General features: G+C 35.9%; 1 pseudogene; it reads left to right on the top strand.

Annotated features, from left to right (window-relative positions):
- The first annotated feature begins 1,286 nt into the window (after nt 1–1,286).
- Nucleotides 1,287–8,128, top strand: LOC112040205 (anthocyanidin 3-O-glucosyltransferase 5-like; annotated as a pseudogene).
- Nucleotides 8,129–10,477: the final 2,349 nt, after the last annotated feature.

Below are 10,477 nucleotides of genomic sequence, written 5' to 3'. Positions count from 1 at the left end.
TTTTTTTTTCTACCTACTCTAATGGAATTTTTTTTTTTTTTTTTTTTTGCAGGGGCCGGGGCCCCCCCAAGCCAGTACGTGGCTCCGCCCCTGTAAACCCAGGCAGCGGCGGCAACAACATCTTCTCCAACTTCAAGTAGACATACTGTGGGGTTCATGGTTTTTGTTTTTTATTTATAGAGTTTGGCATGAAACTACGTCGTTTCAGGCTAAAAAATTTCTATTTTAAGTTTAGGCCTAAAACGTCTAGTTTTGATTGTGCCAACTCCTGCTGGTCATCATTGAAACGATGTACTTTTAAGGCTGAATTGGCAAGAATAAAACACATCAGCATGATGATGTGTCACTTAACAGCAAAAACTAACCGTAGGGAGTAAATTGCTAATGGAATCAAATTTCAGGTGTAAAATCAAGTTTCTGAAACTTTGGGATGTAAAATCCAATCAACTCCAAATTTCAGGAGTGTAATTTGCAACTTACCCCTAAATAAATAAATCAAATTAACATATTTTATTTGATTTTTGTAGATTATTGGATTTTCTTTCTCTCAATTAATTTCCAGTTTCTACTTACAAAAAAAAAAAAAAAAATTGTGTTGTTTGTATTAAATACAGTTTCTCATTTAAATATAGTATTGTAAAAAGAAAATACCCAAAGAATGCATTGTATTCTTTTATTTTTTTTTTTATCTCAACTATCTACACCTAAATATTCACATGCTCTTTATATTTACATAGATTTTAAGAGAAATACATGATTGAAGGCATGGGGAGATTGTTTGTGATAAGTCTTGAAGGGAATATTTAAAGTTGGAGGCAGTCAGGCAGAGGCAGTAGGCATTGCCACACGGTTGACTCATCTTTGCACTTTGTGAAGACAAAGTTTCTAAGGTAAAATTATTTTGATTTATTACCTATTTTTGATTAGTTAGATGTCATATGGCTGTGGATGTGGCTATGGGTGTTGTTAAATTGTTTAGTTTATGTTGTGTACCAATACTTGTGTGTTTAATTTTTGTTTTTGTTTGAAGGGTTATTATTAATTAAAGTCATATTAAAAATGTGTTGTATGTTTAAATTATAGTGGAAATTTTGTTTTTTCTTGAGTATGAATAACATCCATATAACTAAGTAAAAATTACTAATTAAAATTTTATTTTTTAAACTTATTTTCAGGTTAATTTTTTAGTCATATTCTTAAAGCTAAAAGAATTATGAGCAAATGAAAAAACAATTGATGCATTTTTTAAGAAAAAGGATGTTAACAATTCAGAAATTAGGACACCTATGGCTATAGAAACAAATGTTGATACTTCAATGCTTGATGAACAGCCTGAACCCTCCAAATGTTCAAGAATTCAATCTGAAGAGATAGATTGTGATCCAGGATCACGTAAACAAATATGTGAATTTCCTATCAACAAACAAAATGAAATTCGATGAGCTTATTTCAAAGAAGATCCATATCAACCTAAAAATATAGACTATCCATACAACGATGATACTCATCGTCATCGATTTCAACTTTCATGCTTCAAATCGGGCCCCCCCATGTAAAAATTCCTGGCTACGCCCCTGTGGGTTTGTCTGTGTTCAAGACTCCAAACCCAGGCAGCGGCGGCAATAGCATCTTCTCCAAATCTTGACCACTACTTGAAGCAACTAGCAAAGCTAGAGGCAGTCTATATGATGTGGTGGTTGTGGAGATCGATGATGATGATGATAATAATGTTTGAATTGTTGTTGATAGTGGTGGAAAACTTCTGATGGTGGTGATCGTTAACTTTCTTTCGGTGGAAGTTACGATAACAGTTACAGGCGACGTATTTCAACGTGTCGAGTGTATCTTCTTCTCCAACAACCAGGAACTCGCCGCAACCGTCTACCATGTGGTCTACCATGTGGCCTCCCATACCCACCGCGTGGTTCTTCAAGCATTTTTGTATCTGGTCATCGCAGGCAAGGTGGTGGGCATTCTCTGTATCTGATCATCTTAGACGAAGTGGTGGGGTTGGTGGTAGGACTCACCAATTTGGGCTTACTACTAGCTGAGTTGGTAACCACTCTATATCTGGTTATCGAAGACTACCTTTAGCTTTGCCAACTGCTTTAGGCGGTGGTCAAGATTTGGAGAAGATGTTGTTGCCACCACCGCCTGGGTTTAGGTTAGGGAGGTCTATGTTCAAGTAAACATAATGACATGTCCTGGGTTCATGGTTTCTGATTTTGATTTTAGAGTTCATGGTTTTTTATTTTGATTTTAGAGTTTGGCCTAAAACTATGTCGTTTTAGGCTAACAGTTTGCATGTGTTTAAAGTTTAGGCCTAATGTAGTTTAGATTGTCCGGCTCTTCACTTGGTCATCATTGAAACGCCGTAGTTTTAAAGCTGAATTGGCAAGAATAAAACACATTAGCATGATAATGTGTCACTTAATAGCAAAAACTAACTGTAGGGGGTAAATTGCTAACGGAACCAAACTTCAAAGTGTAAAATCAAGTTTCTAAAACTTTGGGGTGTAAAATCCAATCAACCCCAAACTTCAAGAGTGTAATTTGCAATTTATCCTTTATTTAGCTTTGTTAAATATTACAGTATTACATAAGTGATGAGTAAATTGATCATTAATTGAATATATTCCTAATTTATAATTAATATATACATTTTATATATGTATATTTATAATTTTTTATATAAATTTATTAAGTGTTTGTAGTTTTATCTTTTAGAAGTGTTTGTAGATCATACATACATAATACAATACAATACAAGACATGATTCACATTTTGACAGCAACTATGCTTATAATAATGATTATTACACGTACGATATTCTTGGGGTATTGCACCTGATGCAATACTTAAATGAATGGTTGAAATTGATAGTTGCAAAAAATAATTTTCAATTTCAACCATTAATTAAAAAAATGTAGGAAAAATTAAAGAAAAGTAAAAATTAAAATTAAAAAAAGTGAAAAGTGAAAATTGGAATGTTAGGAAAGAAGGGTGGCTAGTCTTAGTTGTCAGTGTCTGTCACTACAAATTTAGGGGCACATGTAGACGTGCAAACAAGTGGGGGGGGGGGGGTCGGTCTAATGGGTTTGCGGGTCAAACAGGTCGTGGTAAAACAAGTCATTTTTAAATGAGTCAATCAGGTTGCGAGTCAAACGAGTTGCAGGTCGAGTCAGGTCCCGTCGGGTTGACCCGTATTTTTCAAACAAGTTTTTTTTTTTTCAATTACAAAAGCAAATCAATGACAACTTGTTTAGAGAGAATGAATAAAATAAATTAAGCAAATGAATCACACTTGATGCCACTTGTCAATATCCTTCCAATTCTAATAGTTTTGAGCATGACAAAAATTATTTATAGTCATAAATTCATAATGGATCAATGTTAATAGTTCATCATCAAAATGCATATAATTACAAGTTTACATCTTCAAAAAGAGATAGATCTTAAAACAAACAAAACAAGTAAGTCAGCAAAGTAACAAGTTATCGGTCTTCTTTAATGCACATGTTCCTATTGCATTTAAAATAATAGTAAAGTTAGATTACTTAGAAAGATAAACTAAAAATAAATAAATAAATAAACAAAACATATTAAGTAAAGAGGAATAAGTAAATATTTTATAAGAATTACACCTCAANAGTCTATCACGTTTGGAGCAGATTCAGCACTGCAAATATTCATACTTGCAAATTGTAACTCAAGTTGGCCAATTTTGTCAGAGTTGCAAGCTTTGACTGCTTTGTGTGAAACTAAAAAAGGGTGGAATGTGTGAAGAAAGGCTGAGGCGCAAGATGGCAAGAGAAAAAGTAGAGGAACTGAACTGAGGAAGTTTTGGGGCCCTTTGTGGTTTGGTTTGTCACGTTTCAACTTTCAGGTTTGTGCATTGTGTCTTTAGCTTTGGACAATGGACTAAGACTTTTTTTTTTAATGGTTGTCTTGACAGTCTTGTGTTGTCTTATCTCTTTCTCTGATGTCATGTCTGTGACTTGTGAAGCTTAGCTCTTATTGGTTGTGGTGAAGCTCAAATAGTCTTCAGCCAAAAAAAAAAAAAAAAAAAAAAAAGCTCAAATAATCATTCTCTCATGTCATGTCTTGACAACAGCTTTACCTGTTTATAACGTTATATTTATAATACGTTGACTATTAGTTTTAATTCTTTGTGCTTTATGCACCTAGTATCATAACGTAGTTTAAATATTTTTTTAGCAACTTTTTTTTAACGGGTCAGGTCACGGGTTATCCAGAATCGGGTCGCGGGTTATCCGGAATTAGGTCGCGTTGACCTGCAAAAAACGAGTCGGGTCACGGGTCAACCCGTTTTTGCTTTAAGTCAAAAAAATCGGATTTGGATTGGGTTGGGTTAGAAAATTCTAACCCGTATTGCCATGTCTAGGCACATGCAAGCACAAAAATCTCACTGCACCTTCTCTAAAATCACATACTAGTAGATTACCACTCACCTTCCCATAAGTTGCAAAACATCCATCTCCTTCATTGATCATTAGACACACATCTTTATCTTATATATCTTATCTTTGACTTCCATGGCTACCTCAAATCCACAAACACACAAAGTCATAGTCTCTCGCCCACAAGTTGGCCACATTGTCTGTAACCTTGAGCTCGGCAATCGCCTTCTTCGTCATCGCTGAATCTAAAGCCTCAACCGGCAAATTCGAGACTATCCAATCAGCCAGGGCTCAAAATCTTAGTTTCACTCAAAATCATCCAACTACCACCCCTGGACATCTCCGGTAAAGTCAAACCCAATTCTCCGATCTTCACAACGCTTACCACCATCATGCGAGAAACCAATCCCCTTCTCAGGTCCGCAATCTCAGCCCTGAAGCCTAGGCCGACAGCTCTTTTCGTCAATATTTTCGGAATAGCAGCACTGGATGTCGTTGAGGAATACCACATGTTAAAGTACGTATTTGTAACCACCACACTGCCGCTTGCGTTAGCAGTATATATTATTAACATCCTCGACAAGGAAGTTGAAGGAGAATACGTTGATCAAAAAGAACCGCTAAGGTTGCCAGGTTGTATGCCGGTTCGACCCGATGATGTGGTTGTCCTGTTGATGAACCGGACAAAGCATGAATACCGTGTGTTCTTACAAGTTGGCTTAGAGATTCGTCGAAGTGATGGGCTTATGGTGAACATGTGGGAAGATTTGGACACTAAAATGCTTAAAGCAATGAGAGAAGAGGAATGTTACGACACACTACCGGTTTACCCAGTTGGGCCGTTGTTTAGGCCAGTTGAACAGTCGGGCTTGAAGAGCGAGTTATTGGATTGGCTGGATAAGCAACCGGTTGAGTCAGTAATTTATGTTTCGTTTGGGGTTTCTGGAAAGCTCTCAGCCCAGCAAATCACTGAGCTTGCTTGGGGTTTAGAGCTTAGCCAACAGAGATTTGTGTTGGTGCTATGCTCAAACAACAAGGACATGTTGGGTTACACGTGTGAGTGAAGTCCCACATTGAATAAAGATGAGAAGAATGAATAGTTAATATAACATAATTGAGCACATACTCATTAGGCTTAGGCCTTTTGGGTTAAAGTGTGTCTCTATATGTTATATTAATGATTCAAGAAAGCTCCCCAAGGTGTTTATTTCCCCGACAAGTGGTATCAAAGCCCATGGTGGTGTGGGGCAAAGGTGGCAAAATTATCGAGGTTCCTTTCACAGTTGGAGCGGGAACGGGGTGTGTGTACTTGAAGCCCTTTCGCAAATGGAGCAGGGTAGGTTCCTTTCGCAGTTAGAGCGGGGACAGTATATTACACCAAGCAAGCTCATAAAGCTCACACAAACGATCTTGGAAAAGGCCCAACAAAGGAGTATTATTGCCAATGGTGGTAGACAATGATGAGGTGCGAGGTTCCCATGGACATGAACGTGCGGGGTTCCCATGGATGTACATGCGGGGTTGACACGTGGTTCCCATGGATGGCGTACGAGAGACCCATGGATGACCCGCTGATGAAGTGAAAAGCCCGTTAGGCAAGAGGGAGCGAGTAGGACTTATTCATGACCCACAGAGAAGTCTTAAAACCCACAAAATGACAGAGACTCACACATGAGGGGGAGATTGTTGGGTTACACATGTGAGTGAAGTCCCACATTGAATAAAGATGAGAAGAATAAGTAGTTAATATAACATAATTGGGCACAGACCCATTGGGCTTAGGCCTTATATTATATTAACTACTCATTCTTCTCATCTTTATTCAATGTGGGACTTCACTCACACATGTAACCTAATAATCTCCCCCTCATGTGTGAGTCTCTGTCATTCTGTGGGTTTTAAGACTTCTCTGTGGGTCATGAATAAGTTCTACTCGCTCCCTCTTACCTAACGGGCTTTTCACTTCATCAGCGCGTTATTCATGGGTCTTAATTACTCAAAGGAAACTCCCCAAAGTGTTTATCTCCCCAACAAGTGGTATCAGAACCCATGGTGGTGTGCGGTAAAGGTGGTGATGTGTTCATGGTCCCTACCCAGCGGGGACAGAGAAAGCCTAGACGGCCCACACACAAAAATCCTGGAGAAGAAAAAAGAAAAAAGCCCAACAAATGAATATTGCTAATAGTGCTAAATAATGGTGTGGTGCGAGATTCCCGTGGACATGAACGTGCGAGGTTCCCATGGATGGCGTACGAGAGACCTATGGATGTCGCGCTGATGAAGTGAAAAGCCCATTAGGCAAAGGGGAGCAAGTAGGACTTATTCATGGCCCATAGAGAAGTCTTGAAGCCCACAGAGTGGCAGAGACTCAAACATAAGGGGGAGATTGTTGGGTTACACATGTGAGTGAAGTCCCACATTGAATAAAAATGAGAAGAATGAGTGGTTAATATAACATAATTGAGCACATACTCATTGGACTTAGGCCTTTTGGGTTAAAGTGTGTCTCTATATGTTATATTAATTATTCAAGGAATCTCCCCAAGGTGTTTATTTCCCCGACAAGTGGTATCAAAGCCCGTGGTGGTGTGTGGCAAAGGTGGCAAGGTTATCGAGGTTCATTTCGCAGTTGGAGCGGGAACGAGGTGTGTGTACTTGAAGCCCTTTTGCAAATGGAGCAAGGTAGGTTCCTTTCGCAGTTAGAGTGAGGACGGTATATTACACAAAGTAAGCTCATAAAGCCCACACAAATGATCTTGGAAAAGGCCCAACAAAGGAGTATTATTGCCAATGGTGGTAGACAATGATGAGGTGCGACGTTCCCATGGACATGAACATGCGGGGTTCCCATGGATGGCGTACAAGAGACCCATGGATGGCGCGCTGATGAAGTGAAAAGCCCATTAGGCAAGAGGGAGCGAGTAGGACTTATTTATGGCCCACAGAGAAGTCTTAAAACCCATAAAATGACAGAGACTCACACATAAGGGAGAGATTGTTGGGTTACACGTGTGAGTGAAGTCCCACATTGAATAAAAATGAGAAGAATGAGTAGTTAATATAACATAATTGGGCATATACCTATTGGGCTTAGGCATTTTGGGTTAAAGTGTGTCTCTATATGTTATATTAATTACTCAAAGGAAACTCCCCAAGGTGTTTATCTCCCCAACAAGACAAACGTATTAACTTATTGGATTACTTGCCTGATGGGTTCTTAGAACGGACACACAAGTTGGGACTGGTGGTCACGGCGGACTGGGTCCCACAATCAGCAATTTTGGGCCATGGATCAGTAGGGGGGTTCTTATCACATTTTGGGTGGAATTCAGTTGTGGAGAGTATAATTAGCGGCGTGCCAATGATAGCATGGCCTCTATATGCGGAGCATAAAATGAATGCTGTGTTGCTAGCTGAGGAGTTAAGAGTGGTTGTGCGTCCCAAAATTGCACCAACTAAAGGAGTTGTAGGACGGGAGGAGATTGAGATGATGATTAGGAAAGTAATGGAAGATCATGAAGAAGGGAAGGCAATGAGGGCTAGAATTAAGTAGCTTAAAAACAGTGGGGAAAAGGCTTGGGCTAAGGGTGGTTCTTCTTTCAATGCGTTGTCTCAAATAGCAAAGCAATGCGAGATGAACTTGCAGCGCCAGGAAGGGAAGTAGGTTGTATTAAGAATTTATTAAATAATGGGTAATTGTCCTAGGTTTGTTTAAGAAAGTGTGTTTGTGAAAAAATAACTTGTTTTTGCCTTATTAAAAATTACTATGAATTTGTTAGTGAGGTTTGTAATGTGCCTTCATTCTCTCATTATTGTACATAGACATGGCAAAACAGGCAAGTTGGGTTCGGGTCGGGCCAAATGGATTGCGGGTTAAAAACGGGTTAAAATGGGGTTCGGATTAATTGGGTTGCGGATCGGGTTGGGTTGGGTCAAGTTGACCTGTATTTTTTACATTAATTTTTTATATGAGAGGTGCTACATCCACAATATTTTTACAACAAATCATAGGTGGTTAGTTGTTACTGGTTCAAATTTGAACTTAACACTAAAATTACTTTTTTGCCCCAACAATAACAACCTACCACTTATGATTTATTGTGAAAATGTTGTAGACATATCATTTCTCTTTTTATATATAAAGAAAACAAAATATATTTGCCATTTGGAAAGTCATGCAATAAATTACTTGATATAAAATGCATTACTTTGAATTCACCACTTATATCAAGAATGAACTACACTTATTAATACTTATTCAATAATTTTAAAATTATACAAATTCTAATATTGCTATCTAAAACAAAATAACATAAAGATAAGTAAAACAAATACACAAGTTTTATTTATACACAATATCAACATCCCAAAATATAAAACAAAATTACAAATAACTTATTGGATAATTCATTTGACAAAGAATAAAAACATATAAGAAATTTATAATCTTGAAAATTAATTTTATAATCTATTGTCAATTGTGATTGGCACTCTATCTCAATTTAAGATATACATTAAAGTTTGATTTTTTACTTATTTATACATTGTCTCTTTTATGAATATCATATCATTGTTAAGCAACACACACTCTAGAAAATATAATAATTTATTTTGAAAAGCCATTTTTTTTTTTTGGGACATAAATTGTTAAAAAAATAGATCTAAGCATTCATAATTTATGTTAATTTGATACTTTGACTTCACTATTTTCATATTTGTAAATGTTTCTCAAACATGTCTATATTTTAAATCTATGTTTTAAACTATACTATAACCAAATTATCTTGGCATCTACTTTGCTATCTGATATCTAAAAATCTTTACTCATTACAGAATGCTCAACCATTCATCTTTCACTCAATTTGCATGTAGTCATGTAAATGTCTCAATTGTTTCCTTAAAGTTCACAACAAACAATTAAACCAATATTGTCTTAATTTTATTATTTTTTTTTTACTAAAAAAAACATGTTTTAAAAAATGGTTCGGGTTCAAGACGGGTCGCAGGTTACCTGCAAAAAACATGAATCAGTCATGGGTCAACCCGTTTTTGCTTCGGGTAAAAAAAAAAAAAAAAAAAGGGTCCGAGTCGGGTTGGGTCAAAAAATTCTGACCCGTTTTGTCATGTCTAATTGTACATGTGTTTGTTTCTTTTAAAAAATATAATAAATAAATAAAGATTATGTTAACAAGTGCTTTTAGGGCAATTGTTAATAAATTTTATCAAGAAAGTTTTTAACATCATTTTCATAAGAAATATAAAAAGTTGTCAAGAAAATTAATTGTTTTATCAATTTTCTATAAAATATTTCTAAAAATAGTTCCTTGGCATTAGTTAATATTTCCCATAAACAAAACCTCTTTTATATGATTTTTTTTTTAAACATAAATCCCAATGCTACTTTTGTGAGGAATGTAAACAATATATATATATATATATATATTTATTTATATAATATATGCTTGTATAAATTTAAAATTAAATTGGGTAAGTTTATAAATAATGAGGTCATAAAATATATTATATTCATTTATTTATTTTAATTTATTTGTTATTGAAATAAGTTTGTAGATAATGAGACCATAAAATATTTCCCTTAATATCAATGGTTTTTAGGATGGACTATCTTACCAATTCACATCTTCAGTGAAACTAACAGTATTGCAGATAGTTTAGCCAAGAGATAAGTAACGCAAAGAAGTAGCCTAGTGAAATATACACAACGTCCTACTTTTATAACTAGTCCCTATATATATGAAATCTTTAGGGAAAAAAGATTCCTAGAGGGTATTCCTTAATATCCTTCAACGCAAGACTCTGTCCAAGGATGACTAATGGATCAACTTTTGTAACTACTACTTAATCAAATAAAACATCCTCTCTTTCTACCCCAAAAAAAAAAAAAAATGTTTGAAAATAAAAGGTCGGCGAAAATAAAGTTGTTTTGTTTGTTGAGATAGACATAAAATTATAAAAGCTTGAATATCAAATTAAAAATATGGCTAAAGTATATAGATGAAAAAAGTATTTTTGTCATTTTACTTTTTGTGTTGTGG

Source organism: Quercus suber, unplaced genomic scaffold (assembly GCF_002906115.3).
Source record: "Quercus suber isolate HL8 unplaced genomic scaffold, Cork oak 2.0 scaffold_243, whole genome shotgun sequence".
Classification (NCBI taxonomy): domain Eukaryota; kingdom Viridiplantae; phylum Streptophyta; class Magnoliopsida; order Fagales; family Fagaceae; genus Quercus; species Quercus suber.
Note: the sequence above shows the minus strand (reverse complement) of the source record. Positions and strands in the feature narration are given on the sequence as shown.